At 37.5% G+C, this 15736-nt stretch overlaps 1 non-coding gene across 1 annotated transcript; it reads left to right on the forward strand.

The window, feature by feature from the left end:
• Positions 1-15185: 15185 nt before the first annotated feature.
• On the forward strand, positions 15186-15364 carry Scarna16 (small Cajal body-specific RNA 16). The gene has a single exon (XR_015687338.1).
• The last annotated feature ends 372 nt before the right edge of the window (positions 15365-15736 follow it).

The following is a 15736-nucleotide window of genomic DNA, read 5'->3' on the forward strand; positions in this document are numbered from 1 at the left end:
AGAGTTTCAGAATGACTCATAAGAAAGACATTCTATCAAACTAGGCAGAATCACAGACATTCTCAACAAACAGTGCTAAAAATACAGAAAAATCGAGCTTACATTGGTTCTTATTTTTTGTTATTATAATCCTTGGAATGTCTTTGACAGTCACATACATGCTCCTTAATAACTTTTCTGGAGAAGATAGGTAGAAAGTATGTGGAAAGAACATGTAAGGAAAGGAAAGGGATTAAGATGAAGAAGTGAGAGGAAGCAGAATGGGCTGGGCTTCAAGTCACATTTCAGTACAGAAGGCACGAGGAAGGAACCAAAAGCAGACATGCATCCTTTAGTCCCACGAGGCAAAAGCTATGCTGTGAAAAATTGTCATCATTTGTCTCATTCAAATTAAAATCATACACAATTTGCAGACACACACTTGAAACTGGTATAATATTTTTCTTGTGGGAGCATTATTTATTCTATAACTTCCTTTGGAAAAGGGCTTGGAATTAGAGACAGTATTTTTATTTTTGCTGTGATATAATAGTTTTCTTTTTCTTATTTTGTGACTGAAAAATAAAATGTGGAATGAGAAACTGCTTATGTTTTTTTCTCATTTGCTGATCCAATGCAGGAACATGGCATCCTTTATGTCCATTGTAGCTGGATGAATGGGTTTAATTGGATACAGAATGGCATTTCTATAATCCAATGTCTACATGGGTGTGCATGCTTGCATGAATAAGTCAGAGGCTAACTTCAGGTATCAATCTCAATCTTTCTATGCTTGTCTTTTGGGATGGGCTCTCTCACTGAGTCTGGACCTTATGTACAGAGCTTAAACGATTGAGCAGCAGGTCCAGGGTCTCGTCTGAATTTCCAGTGCTAGCAGTGCCTGGGTTTTTCTTTTCTTTTCTTTTCTTTTTCTTTTTTTTTATGGATTTCAAGGTTATAGAGCTCAGGTACTTATGTTTATGCAGCAAGAATTTAAATGATAGAGCCATCTCTTCAGCCTCTCCAATATTCTAAATGGGTTAAAATGAGGACTAACATTTTGTCTTCTAGTCCACACACTTAGAAATATCTAGGGAAGTTTTTAGGTTGTCCTAGTAAGGATAAGGTAATCTAGTGTGTGGACATCAAGGATGCTTCAAACATCCTGTTGTACAGAACAGTAAATAAAAAAGAATCATCTGTTTTCTTCATGTAAATTGTACCAAGCTGAGTTATATTCAGTACATAATATGTCAAAATGATTAATCAGTTATATTTTTCATTTATAAGATCTCCTCTTTGCTAACAATTGTGAAATTGGATTTTGTCCCAACTATAGTTATTTTAGAAATTGCATATAAAATATTTTTCTAACTCTTCTGTTACAACTTCTGCCAGAATTTGAGACTTCTGGAAACTGTCGCAGAGATAAGCAAATATTCCTCGTAAGTAGTATAATTGGGTATGATCACTGGAGATGACAGTAAAGAGTGGGGAAGGAAGAAATAGGAAAATAGAAATCTAATGATATAAAATCATCAAGACAGTTCTTTATTTTAGGGAAGTAGAGATATTTTATATGGCAGAATGGCAGAAGGCGAGAAAAAGCTGCATCCCTCCTGTAAGAGTTCTCATTTCTCCACACCCTTTCCTGGTTTTCCTATTTGGGGGCTTTAAATTTATTAAAACAAAATTTCCCACATGCATTATTCAGGGTTTCTATTCCTGCACAAACATCATGACCAAGAAGCAAGTTGGGGAGGAAAGGGTTTATTCAGGTTACACTTCCTCATTGATCACCACAGGAAATCAAGACTGGAACTCAAGCAGGTCAGGAATCAGAAGCTGATGCAGAGGCCATGGAGGGATGTTACTTACTGGCTTGCTTCCCCTGGCTTTCTCAGCTTGCTCTCTTATAGAACCCAAGACTATCAGTCCAGGGATGATACCAACTACAATGGGTCCTCCCACTCATGATCACTAATTGAGAAAATGCCTTATAATTGGATCTCATAGAAGCATTTCCTCAAGGGAGGCTCCTTTCTCTGTGATAACTCTAACTTGTGTTAAGTTGACCCACAAAACCAGCCAGTCCACCACATCATACCTTATTCACTCTTTTAGTGCTTCCACATTTTACCTTTTTTATCTACTCAATTTCCTATTCTTTCTCTGTGTTCAAACAAAACAAAGACATGAAACACAGACACACACACACACAGAGACACACACACATATATACACATACACACACACACATCAAATAATAAACATAGTATTTGTTTTGTGTTAGCCAACTATTCACCTATTCCTGAGTATATAACCTACATTGGCATGTAGTTGATACTAGGTGAAGTTTCTCATTGAGGAACAATGTAGCTTCTCAATATTCAATGACATAAATACTTGATATCCTCAGCAACTAGGTTTTAACCAGTTGTGGAAGAGGACCAGCACCATTGGAAATAGCCTACAATGTCTCCAAAGAGAGGTTAGTTTTGGCCTAAAACTCAAAATATGGAATCCACTGGAGGCATTTTTGGTGGTGTATGATGTCTAATTAGATCATTGTCTCCAATTATGATGATTCCACAATTAATTTATATACATAATTTAGAGAGCTTTACCCTAGTAGGTTTCCATATGGCTTTTTAAAAGGCCTACTGTGGTAGTTATCCCAATCTTATTCCCTTCCCCCCATAACACTATAAATGAGAGCAAAAATTCTGGAAAAGGAAAACACTTCCCCATTGCTGGTAGGAGTACAAAGAGGAACAGTGGTGGGTCTCTGCTCTTGTGGATCATCAACCGATCTGGCCATGAGGGCAGTAGGAGTAAAGACTTGGAACAAAGAGTTGGAAAGCCCTGTGCATACAAAGAGGGAATAAACCCCAGGGGACCTCAGTCAGTAGGCCATTGGCTGGGGGGCTTAGGGTGCCTGGAATGCTTCATTACCATGGACAAGCATTTCAGGGAACTCAAGTGCTGACTGAGAAGTTTTTTCAGGAGAAAGAAAAAATTGATCCAATGAACTAATTGAGGCTTTGTGACATTCTTCAGGTAGAGGTAAATATGAGGGCTTAGAAGTCCCTGGACATGGTCAGAGAAGGAGAAACTCTGTCAGAGAAGGGAGTCTCACATATTGGGCTGAGCCCAAAGGCTATCTGGCCATGGTGGATTTTGACCTTAATTAGAGTTTTCCTAGAACAGTCACTTTGGAAATTAGTGAGAATGTTTCTTTAAAAGCAGGGAGTTGGGAGGCCTGGTAGGATGAAGGGAGCCCCATCTGCTTGGAGATGGGGTGACTGTGTAGGGGTGTGAGGGTGTTGGGGGTTGGGGAGGAGGTATGAGATGGGAAGCCATCAGGGAGCAGACTAGGAAGGGATGGAGTCTGGACTATAAAAAAAGGATTAAAGAATAAAAGTAATAAAAAAACTGTAAATAAATCTACCACAAGATCAAGCTGTATTATGCTTGGCCATATACAAAAATGGCTGAACATGCTATCATGGAAATACCCTCTTAACCATGCTCTTTGGTGCTCTATTTGTAATAGCCATTATTTAGAAACTGCCTCCATGCCCAACAAAGAATGAATAGATAATGAAAATGTGGCATATTCACATAATAAGAAATATTCAGGTATAAAGAAATATGAAATTTGCCTATAAATTGTGGAATTCCTTCTTCTATGGTATCCCTGAGTCTTGGAGGGTGTGATACAGAATGTGTACTTATGGGTAGTCATTCAGCAACATTTATTTTCTCTACTTTGACTAGTTTTATGTCTCTCTTATCACCACTAGGCACCACAAAAAGAAGCTTCTCTGACCAAAGATGATAGTACCACTATCCTACAGGCATAAATATAGTTATTTACAAGTCAATTTGACAGGCATTCTGTCAATTTAGCAAAATTAAAGTAATACTCTATTTACTATGACTTCCCCAGCTACAGGATTTTGTCAGGTTTATTGTACCAGGTTTGAATTCCATCCTGTGGAGTGGATATTAAATCTAGTAGGAAAGCAGATAGTTATCCCCCAAACTGACTTGCCACTATTCTATCAGGGTACTCATCCTGCTTGACCCACGCTTTGGAGACATAAAGTCCCCAGATGAGTAATACTGCTGATATTCTCCCTGAGCATATCATTTTTGAGCACTCTAAGGGTTAGCAAGCTTGGAGGTCGCTTAAAGATCCAGCCTAAAATCTTTATATCCTACTATCAGGGCATGTGCCATCTTCTGCAACAGCTTCCCCCAGTAGTTCTGGTCAGCAAGAGAGGTCAGTGAAAATTTCTTGTGTCATTTGGAGGTGTAAGGAGCATCTCTGGTAAACAACTTTTGGAGACACAGACCATCTCTCAGAGTAGTATTTTCAGTTAATAATGTGTGGCTACTTGGGGGATTCGTTGTTTACCAATTCAGGGTAACTCAATGAGTTTTGTGTTGGTTATTTTATTTATTTACATTTCAAATGTTCCTCCTCTCAGTTTCTCCTCCACAAGCCCCTTATCCCTTCTCTCTCCCCTGCCTCTATGAGGGTGCTCCTCCATCTGCCCACCCACTCCTCAGCACCCTAACATTCCCCTACCCTGGGTCATCAGGCCTCCCCAGAACCAAGGGGCTCCCATCCCAGTGATGCCAGATAAGGCACTCCTCTGTTATATATCTAGCTGGAGTCATGGGTACCCATTTGGCTGGTGGTTTAGTCCCTGGGAGCTTTAGGGGGTCTGGTTGGTTAATATTGTTGTTCTTCCTATGGAGTTACAAACCCCTTTCACTCCTACAGTCCTTGCCCTAACTTCTCCACTGGAGGCACCATGCTCAGTATAATGTTTGGCTGTGTATATTTGCATCTGTATTGTTCAGGTTCTAGCAGAGCCTCTCAGGAGAGTGCTATACCAGGCACCTAGGGATCCATCTCATCTGCAGACACCAAACCCAGACCATATTGCTGATGCCAAGAAGTGTTTTCTGACAGGAGCAGGGTAACTAAAAAAAAAAAATTCCTTAGTTTCGGTTGAAACTCTCACCAAACTCATTCTTAGTGCATCTTCTGGTCCTCTCAACATTTAAGCCTTTTAGGCGGTGACCATAGGATGTATGTAAGTGATACGAAAGTAGGAAAATCTGGGATGGAAGTGCTTGAATTGATTTTCTTAACTGGGGAGGAAGGGGAGTTCTTTCTTTCTCCCTCCTGCTGACACATTTTTAATATCATTTATTCAAGATGATCCTTTCTCCAGTACACATTGTTAAGTATTTTTCTGAGGACTCAGATGAATGCTTTTACTTTTAAGCTCTCTTCTCTATTCATTTATATGTATGCTTTTGCCAAACCGGGACTATTTGATTGCTACAACGTTGTAGTATATTTTGAAGTCAGGGGAGTTACATGTCTATTGGTTTGCTCTTTGTTGCTGAAAAGGCCTTTTCTATTCATAGTATTGCTGATTCTCTACAATCCTAAAAAATTGGATTTATCCACCAAAGTAGGGCAGAATATCTCCAGCTCTCACAGTAGGGTAGCATTGTCATGCTCTGGCTCTTGTGCTCTTTGCCTTAGTAGCTGATAGCCCTATCCACATTCAGTGGCTTTTGATTCTTACTCTGAGATCCTACAATCTGTTCTCCTTTGTCATTTGGACACATGAATACTAAACTTCTTTTAAGAACACTCTTTCCTCCATAACTATCTCAGAGTATGATTAATTAAACTGATGGCAAACGGGAAATGACCTGTTTTCCTTTGTGTTTTCACTTTTCATTATGGATGAATGAATGTCAGACTGTCCTTGACATCTAAATATATTGCTGTAAGAAATACTGACATTAATCCCTGATTTATTCTTGGAGCGAGATATTAAATTCAGAGTAATTGGCATGATTTTACTCAGGAAAACGTTTTCAAAGGTGACCATATTTGTATGTATCTGTAGTTTCAATATTAATGAAGCATAACTTTAAATAATCAATCCAAAGAATGTATGATCCTAATTTTAAAGGAAATATAGACAGGCTTTATAGGAACTGTAAAAAAAGAAAAGAAAGAAAGAATAAATCAAACCCAAGTGCAGTATTCATCTCTGTCCACATATGACATTAAAGCTATGCTAAAATGTATAAATGTAAGCCCGATACATAGGGATGAAGGATCTGTGTTGTGATTTATGTGCTTCCTGAAGGATTTATGTCTCTGGCCTGGTCATTTTCTACCATCAACTTGAAATTTATATTATCCAATCAGGCACAAACCACTTTCAACCCTATTTGAACAATGGCTGATAGGTCATAATTTTTCTAGAAAGGACGAGCAGTTCAGTGGTAGTTCAGATTTAACAAATCTAGGATAGGAAAATTTTGATTTTGGCATTGGTCTACTCTTCATGTTTTTCTAAGCTCATGTTAAGTCACTCAACATGGAAACCAACAGTGTACACCCACTTATCAAAACTGCTACCCAAAATGTTTATTTTAAAATTGATTTAAGGAGTCTCATTGAAGATAATATTATGATGGTTGTAACAGTTTGCTGTAATGTCATTAATTAACCCTCTTTCTGTTACATTAACATTTTCCTTAAAATCTGTTTCAAATAAAAAAAAAGTCACTCCTTACACTTATCACACATTTGTTACATACTGCGGCTCTCTCTATCACTGGACAGAGAATTAATAGACAGTGAGAAAGTAGACACAGACATTCCATACAGTCTTCTGATTTTATAAATATTTTGTGAGCAATTGATCTAAGATGAAAGTTGAATATGTTTCACAACATAGACATATTTAAATCCTTTAGACAGAGCCAAGGGGACAGTCCCCCTCCCTTAATAGTTTCTGCCAACGATGTATCAGGGAAGATGCTAACATTATCAAAGATGCCAGTTCTGGTGGTGGTTAACTGAGAGATATTTCAGAGGAACTAATTTATATATTTAGATGTTGGATCTGGTATGTTTGCTCTAGTTCCATTATGAAGCATGGATTCAGTTTGACATCTTTGACAATGTGTTACAGCAATGGACCTGGATTTTATTTAGCATCAGAGAAGACAATCAGCCAAAGCTAATCTCAGATGTGTTAAGTTATCACACAATTCATAAGATATTCCGTTCACAGTATCAAAAATGGATCTGAGACATTTGCAGCAAAGCCTAGTACAGGAAAGCCACATGGGGGTAATGAATTCATTTTTAAGGAGTGAACTGGGCTGTATTTGTATCTTCGAGGCAGCATGATTTGGATTCATCTTCCCTTAGTAAACTCATGATACTCAATGTATTAGGGAAAAGATTGGAGAGCTTAATGTTTTTGTGGGAAGAGAGCAGACCTGAAAAATCTAAAAGCCATAGGTGAGAGCTGTGCACTAAACAATGTATATCCTTTAGAAATTCCTGACTTGATATGTTATTCATTATTTCCTTCTCCTGCAAAGATCGTTAGAGCTATGCTTCACCATTACAGTAGTTTTGTGCACAGTTAAATAGAACTTCATTTATTCACTTTTTACATTTTTGAAATTGTATATATAATTAGCACATTTCTCTCTTCCCTTTTTCCCTTCTTAACTCTCCCATACGGTATATACTCCCTCTAGCTCACTTTCAAATTGAATTCTCTTTTTCCATTAATTGTTCCTGCAAGCATTTACTGTGAGAACTTCATTGTGTGTGTGTGTTTATACTGTATGAATGTCTATCTGCCTTGTGCATGTAGTGCCACCATGTACTTAAGGGAACATCAGACTCCCAGAATATGAGTTACATTTGGTTGTAAGCTACAGGGTGGGTGTTGGAAACTCAGGTCAAACAAGTAGTTCTACACACAACTATGCCATGTTTTCTCAGCACAATGGGGTAGGTAGAGACTGTTATAATCAATCATAAACAAATCCATGTTAGATAGCACACATCATTCATTTCCCAACATAGTTATCTAAGATGCAGAAAAGAATCTAGAAAATATGTTTTTTTTAAAAAAGATGTGTTATGTTACCTGGGACTGGAGTTATGTGCTACTGTGTGTGGACTTGGATTCAAATCTTGGTCCTCTGGAAGAGCAACCAGTGTTCTCTTCCACTGAAACAACTCTCCAGCCTCTCACTGCCTCATTTTACAAGAAACTCTTACGTCATTTACTAGTCAAAATTTGCATTTACATTTTTAACCATGTTAAGGTTTTACTGCTTCCAAGCTTTGTTTTAGGCACAGAGGACTCCTTGGGGGAATACTAGGAACAGAATCTGATTGACAATGGCTAATACCGTGGTGGAAGGAGACAGAAACTTAATTGATTAATTAATCCATCAAGTCGATTATAAGTAAGTCATACTGCATTCAAACTTTGCTAATCACTCTTCAAAACAAATGTCTTTTTATTGTTAATTTTACCGTTCCTGTTGGCTATTCAAGTAAGAAAAGTAACTAACTGAATTCCAGGTTAACTTCTCCTGGTTTCAGATTTTCTTCTGGCAAAAAACAAAACAAAACAAAACAAACCCAAAACAAACAAAAAACATGCTTTCATATATTTAGTGGCAATAAGAACAGAATATAAAAATCACCGAGTAAGATGTAACACTCTTTGTCAACAGGGTAGTAGGAACAATGCAGTTTACCTCTGGCTTGCAATTCATAGGGCATATTAGACCACATTTATCCTTGACCTAACATGCTCTTTATGAACCTATGAAAGACAGAATAGGATTCCTGGTTCTGTTCCTAAGGAAAACATCATAGAATCATGGGGTTTTGTTTGTTTAAGTTTTATTTGTGGTGTGTGTGTGTGTGTGTGTGTGTGTGTGTGTGTGTGTGTGTGTTACACATGCATATAGATGCCCACTGTGGCCAGAAGTTAGGATTGGAAACCATGGAATCAGAGCTATGGGCACTTATGAGTCATCTAATGTAGGTGCTGGGAACTGAACTAGGTCCTTTATAAGAACAGCAAATGCTCTTCATAGCAGATAATACGGCCATATATAAAATTAAAAAAACAACAAATCATAAGTGAAAGAAACATATAGAAGTTGTTTTCTAGTCACTGTACCTAAATGCCTATCAGAAGCCAAGTCAAGGCCCATGGCTTGATAGATTGGAAGACACAGATGAGTTCAAAGCAGGGGAAGAACATGCAGAGCTCTGTGTGAAGAAGTCCACAGAGCAGGGAACAGTAGACCCAGGCTGGAAGTAAAACTAGTATGTAACTCTCAATTTGTATTCTACGTCTCTGCAACTGCCTTTCTATGTCCCTGCAACTGCCTGTGGGGCTTCATGTCCAAGGGATTCCTCAATCCCCTAAAACAGTGTTACCATCTGGGGATTAGGCATTAATGGGCATAAGCCTGTAAGGCATATTCACTCAGAAACCATTATAGCCTTTTTCACTTTACTAAGGGATAACTGTTACCAGGAGTTTTCAACCTAATTAATTAATTAGCATCATTAAGAATATTGTAGTTGCATCTCACAGAAACCAATCCTTTTTAAAAAACTATGTATTCTGGTATGGGTTTTTTATTTCGTTATTCTGAAAGTTCATTCGAGTTAGTTTATAATAATGTTATTTCCTGTGCAAATCCAATTATGTTTATATTACTGTTGCCAAGTTGTACATATTCAGAAGTTGGGCTTGAAATATCCAACACTGCTATTATGACAATTAAGGACAATTGATTGTCTGACAGAATTTGTAGGTAAGTGGTAATGCTCTCTGGCATGAACTCTGCATTAACTCCTTTGGCACCAATTCAATGCCACTGTCTCTCCCATCCCTGGGTTCCTCACCTTTATTAGCCACTTCCTCACCTTTCTTCCCCATGCCAAACTACAGACGCTATGTATAAAAATTTAACACTTTTCTTGGAAACAATAAGGCATAGGACAGAGAGATTTTCCTAAACTCTTTTAGGGCACTGGAGGAAGGAGGGAACTATTCTGACTGCACTTTAAATTTAGGCCAGTTGTTACAGCCTTTAGAGAGCTGATCAATTCTGATAAAAAAAAAGAGATGCCAAGCTATTAATAGTTGACACTATGACCCATTTTAAAACATGCCAGGGACTTACTTAAGAGTAGGAGTTCTTTCTGCTTTCATGAGTAAATGTCACTTAAAATTTTAATGTGTGTGTGTGTGTGTGTGTGTACAGCAAATTTTATTACTTATATGTTTTGTGTTTAGTATTATTAGTGAATGATTTACTTAGAATATAAAAAATACCAATAACATTTCTAGGATTGTTTTCTAAATTCATGGCTAAAATCCTTTCCCTTCAATTGGGTAACTTGCATTTTGTATGAAATTGTATAACCTTTTTAATGTAGTTGATGAAAAAGTGAGCTTTGAAGAAGTAATTTCATAAGCAGTAAACCAAGCTCATGATAATCAAAACAACGACTCTTCAAGGCACTGATCACTTGGCTGACGTAGCTGAATTTTCCTCACTCAAAAGAAAGTATCTAGTCCAAATGTCCTATTTTTCTGTTGTTCCAGGAGAAACAAAACATACTCAACTTTATTTAATAATATCTATAAAACTCAGCTCTTCATTATAAATATCCACTTGACCAGCCTAGGATAAACAGAGACCTTTTATCCACCACCAAACCAAACTAAGACAAACCAAACAAATAAACAAACAAACAAAAATAAAAGATAAAATATTGTAAAGTATATGGAAGCTTTTAAGAATTGAGGTAATTATCATAGGAACATACTGAATGAGTAATTGTCTTTTTCCCAAAGCCTTACATATTTCTGGTCCATTTTATTCAAAAGTTTTCTTTAGGATCACTACATATCTAAAGGAAAAGACTATTACACATTTCCCCCTTTCAATCTAACAATTCTTTTATGTTATTTTTATCTCACAGCCTTTTGTTTGTTTACTTGTTTTCCTTTGAGTTGGGTATCATAACATAACCCTGGCAAACCAGGAACTGACTTTGTTGACCAAGTTGACCTGAAACTCAAATTCACCCTTTTCGGCCTCCGCAGTACTGGAAATATCTTCTTGTTCCCTTCTTTTTAACCTTTTCCTTTTAACCTCTTTCTTCTTTTTTTTTCTTGTTACCTTGTAACCCCATCCCTACCAATGTCTTCTGTACCTTTCAGCTGATAGTCACTATTATGCATGCAACTGTCCACATAGGTCATCATCTCTTCTCCATTTGTGGCTAGACAGGTTGGAAGAATGGTTTTCTCTTCCTCCCCTTGTTAAGACTGTGGCAGAATGGTAGCAATGAGTGCAGTCCAAATGCTGAATACACACAGCGCTTCTGTGATAGAAGTGGGAGCCTCTGGATACTAACTTTATTAGCTTACCAAAGTGTGAATTTCTAGGCCAATTTTATATAACACAGCATTTGGATACATCATTGTATTTTATGAAGAACGCTCTGTATTATTGCCAAAGTTTGTTTCTGATGTTCTACTGCCTGCAGCTTGTGTGCCAACAATATGGTTAATGAGTATACAAAAAATATCTGACAGTTATTTGAAATATAAATCTTGGGTCATTACAAGATAAAATTTCCATGACTTCATAGCATGAAACTTTGAAATTCAATATTTTTCTTTGAAAAATTGAAATTTATCTTCTGAGTAATTTATGTAACTCTGATTATTCCTATGTTATTGGATGAAAATACCAAGTATCCACCAAACCCAAAAGTTATGGAGCACAACATTGGTCTCTGACACAACAAAGACTTGAGTTGCATAATAAAGTATGCTTTGATCAAATAATGTAAAAGCATCCACATACCTTTCATTTATTTATTTTCTATTATAGATTCTAACCTATGCCTTTTGTGTTGTGATATACAAGTATATATAATTATGTATATAAATATGTATAAATATATGATTGTCTCAAAATTACATCATCTCTCTATCATCTTACCTACGGTTTTGCTTTCTATTTCTCCCCATCTAATGTTTAAATGTATTGTCTAGAAAATTCAACAATCAGTTTTAAATTCACACTATTCTGACTATCATTATGAGTTCTCATACAGCCATGCATTATCTTGCTTGGTGGGCACATTCATTTTGTATATATGACCTTGCAGTTAGTCTCTTATTAGCTATGTTAGTTATTAGATTCTGTCCCAAGGTACCATTAAGCCTTTTGTTCTAGAATAGTTTATTTTACTTACTCATGACATAGAGTACAGGCACGGTCACATTGTCAAGTCAGATATGCCACAAGAGTCAAAAAAGGCTTCCTTTATCTGAAAAGATGAAGATTAGCTGCCAGGTTGTGAAGAAAGTGTGCTACAGTACCTCAGAACTATGCTGAAAAGTTCATTTTCTACCTCGATTAGTTTATAAACCAAAGCATTTTAGTCAAAGCATGCATGTAAATAGAAGAAAAGTAGCATATATGGGATTTTGTGTTGTATATACTTTGAAGAAGTGCCCCGAGGATCTTGAAATATACCCCATTTGGATAAGAGGGATCTAAGTATGGCACTGAAACAGACGATGCCACTTACTTCCGCACCACAGGGCCTATAAGAAATGAGGTGTAATTGGTATTTTTTCCCTTTCTGTTTCAACGTTAATTTTTCTGATTCCTTTCAAACTTTTTAAAGAATCCCTCCTAGATAGGAGGAAATAATCAATAAGGTTTTTTATTTCTTCTGAATAATTCTATATGAAGACATAAAAAAAAAGATGAATGAAACCAATATGTCTCCCTTTGCAATGACTTCTCTAGAGGAGAGTAAATGTACCTGCCTATCCTATGGATATTGACTAGGATTCTGTAAGTCAGGTTAACAAGAGAAAGGCAAAAGTGCAGGAACCTAAAAGCATTCCCACATGGGTAGCAGGAGGGAGTCAAAAACAAAAGTAAAGCATTTTGAGTTTCTAAGGGGGACACATTGTCAGAAGACAAATAGCTGCCTAGGAGACTTTGTGTACTCTGCCTACTACTGTATGTTGTGCCTGGGAACATAAATGAAACTTTCCTGTGATTATTCCCAGATGGGAAAGCCTTTTTCTACAACTATTTTATCATAGACAAGAGTCTACTAATCAAAGTACAGATGCATTTCAAGGTGGATGGGCAGGCTTTGAAACAACAGGGCAACACTGAGTGTTGTAATTGTTTTTCTATTGTTAACATAGCCTTAACAGATCGATATAGAAAGATGTTGACGGGATTTTGGGAAGAGTTAAGAAAATACCTCATTTTCAGTTTCTTTGGTGTGTCTGGGTTCTGAATCTCTTGCTTTTGAAATGATGTTGCCAGAAAGAAATGTGTGGTTTCATATGTTTGTATTGTTGAGGAACCATCAACAGAGCTGCAAGAGCGTTTTCTGTGCAAAAATAGGCTCTTAAATACCAACTAACTTCTCTGTTCCTGGGTACCCAACAACCACCCACAACCCACTCAACAGGATGAAGTATATTTCAAGTGACTAGAAACAAAGAAATACATTGCATTTGTTTATTCTGGATTAAAAAAAATGTTATTTTCTACAGTTTGTTTGACTGACATAGTGTCTGAGGAATTTTGGAAGGAGAAGGAGTATGTACATGATCTCAAATACTATAGCAATGTTTAATTGTTATTGAAATGAACAGGAGATAAAAACTGTCCAAAGAGTTTAAGGCAGAAACTTTCTGGATTTTTGTCTTTGACCAGAAGGCATACATATCTTTGGTCCTATCAGAGGGTCAGAAATTCCAGGAGTGTTTGTAGCCTCTAGTTTCTGCTCTTGTCTCTTGTGGTAAATTTCTTTCCTTTATACAGCTTCCTGGAATGTCTATATGAGAGTATGACTGAAACCCTAGTCCAGAGACAACAATGCCTTTAGATGAACAGGTTTGGATTGAGAGATCAGCATTTTCATGTTAGAAATTTGTTCGGTCAACTATAATCTTAATAGTGGTGATAATGATATTTGGGCCTTGCATGTTCAACTGCTGCCTTAATTGTATCTCCTCTCATTTACTTCAACTCTACACTCACATGATCTTGTGGCATTCTAACTCCATTTATCTGGGATTTCCATTACTGCCTTAGAAAGAATATAATTCATCAAAAGTAAAGAACCTAAACTCTTATTTCCCCAATTTAAGTCATATCCTAAATGGCTTAAAAACTCAACTTCTCAGTAAAGAGTATTATGGGGATTGTTAGGCTTAGAGACCATTTAAAGTAGAAAGTTCTATTGAGAATTGGTTCTAATGCTTTGTCTAACGCAGCTCCAAAAGCCCCACTTCCAGATGCAGAGGGTCCCTGTCACCAGCTAACTTCCATTGGTAATAAAGAATTGCCATACAGCCAATGGCTCTGTAGACAGACAGAAATGAGACTTTTAGATTTTGTAGGCAAGGGACCAAGGAAGGAGAGAAGAACAGGCGGAATCACCATGACAGAGAAGAAAAGAGAGCAGACTTAAAGGCCTACTGCCCTGAAAGAACCCAGGAAAGTGACCTCCTCCAATTATTTCTGGTATAGCAGAGATGAAATACAGATTTTAAATCATATTAACTCAGTAATACTAGAGGGGAATGTGTTCTAGCCTTGGGAAGTTAGAAATGCCCACCCATTGAGTTAGTCAAGACGTATGGGGCTTGAGACCTCATATGAACAACAATGCTAACCAACCAGAGCTTCCAGGGATTAAGCCACTACCCAAAGACTATACATGGACTGACCCTGGGCTCCAACCTCATAGGTAGCAATGAATAGCCTAGTAAGAGCACCAGTGGAAGGGGAAGCCCTTGGTCCTGCCAAGACTTAACCCCCAGTGAATGTGATTGTTGGGGGGAGGGCAGTAATGGGGGGAGGATGGGGAGGGGAACATCCATAGAGAAAGGGAGGGGAAGGGGTTTGGGGGATGTTGGCCCTGATACCTGGAAAGGGAATAACAATCGAAATGTAAATAAGAAATACCCAAATTAATAAATATGAAAAAAAACATTAGCTAGCATGTGATTGCATTCCTGCATATGTGTGCATGAGTGTGTGCATGCGTGTGTGTGTGTGTGTGTGTGTGTGTGTGTGTGTCTTTCATTCCTGAATCCAGAGAGCTCTTGGGATGCAGGATCCATTGAGAGTATCAGGTGGTTTACTAATTTTTAGCTACACAATTCTTTTCTGGCCTTAACACTCAGTTCCCTCCTAATATTAGAAATGAAACATCTCAAGTATCCTGCCTTCGTATTAAAACGCCATATAGAATAGTATGGGAAAGGCTCCTGTATGGTTAAAGCTACCAAAGGACAGTGCAGCTTTGTACTTGGCATCCTTTAACCTAAAGTAAATTCCCAAGGGAACATTCTCTAGGGTTAGAATTTCCATTAACAGATGTGAAGTCCTAGCAGCAGTTTGATAACCATGTATGATACTGTGAACAAAACTAGTGAAAAAATGAAAATAAGAATAAACATGTTGGGGGCTGGGGATTTAGCTCAGTGGTAGAGCGCTTACCTAGGAAGCGCAAGGCCCTGGGTTCGGTCCCCAGCTCCGAAAAAAAGAACCAAAAAAAAAAAAAAAAAAAAGAACATGTTAAAAGGTGAAGATAATACAGCTGCATTGGAAACCATTAAAAGAAAGTTACTACAATGTCATATGTCTACACAATGGAATACTACTTAGTCATTAAAAACAAGGACATCATGAATCTCACAGGAAAATGGCTAGAACTGGAAAATATCATCCTGAGTGAGGTAACCCAGACCCAAAATGACATGCATGGTGAGAACTCACTTATAAGTGGCTATTAGCCATA

This window comes from Rattus norvegicus, chromosome 4 (genome assembly GCF_021556685.1).
Source record: "Rattus norvegicus strain SHRSP/BbbUtx chromosome 4, alternate assembly SHRSP_T2T, whole genome shotgun sequence".
NCBI classification, from domain to species: Eukaryota; Metazoa; Chordata; class Mammalia; order Rodentia; family Muridae; genus Rattus; species Rattus norvegicus.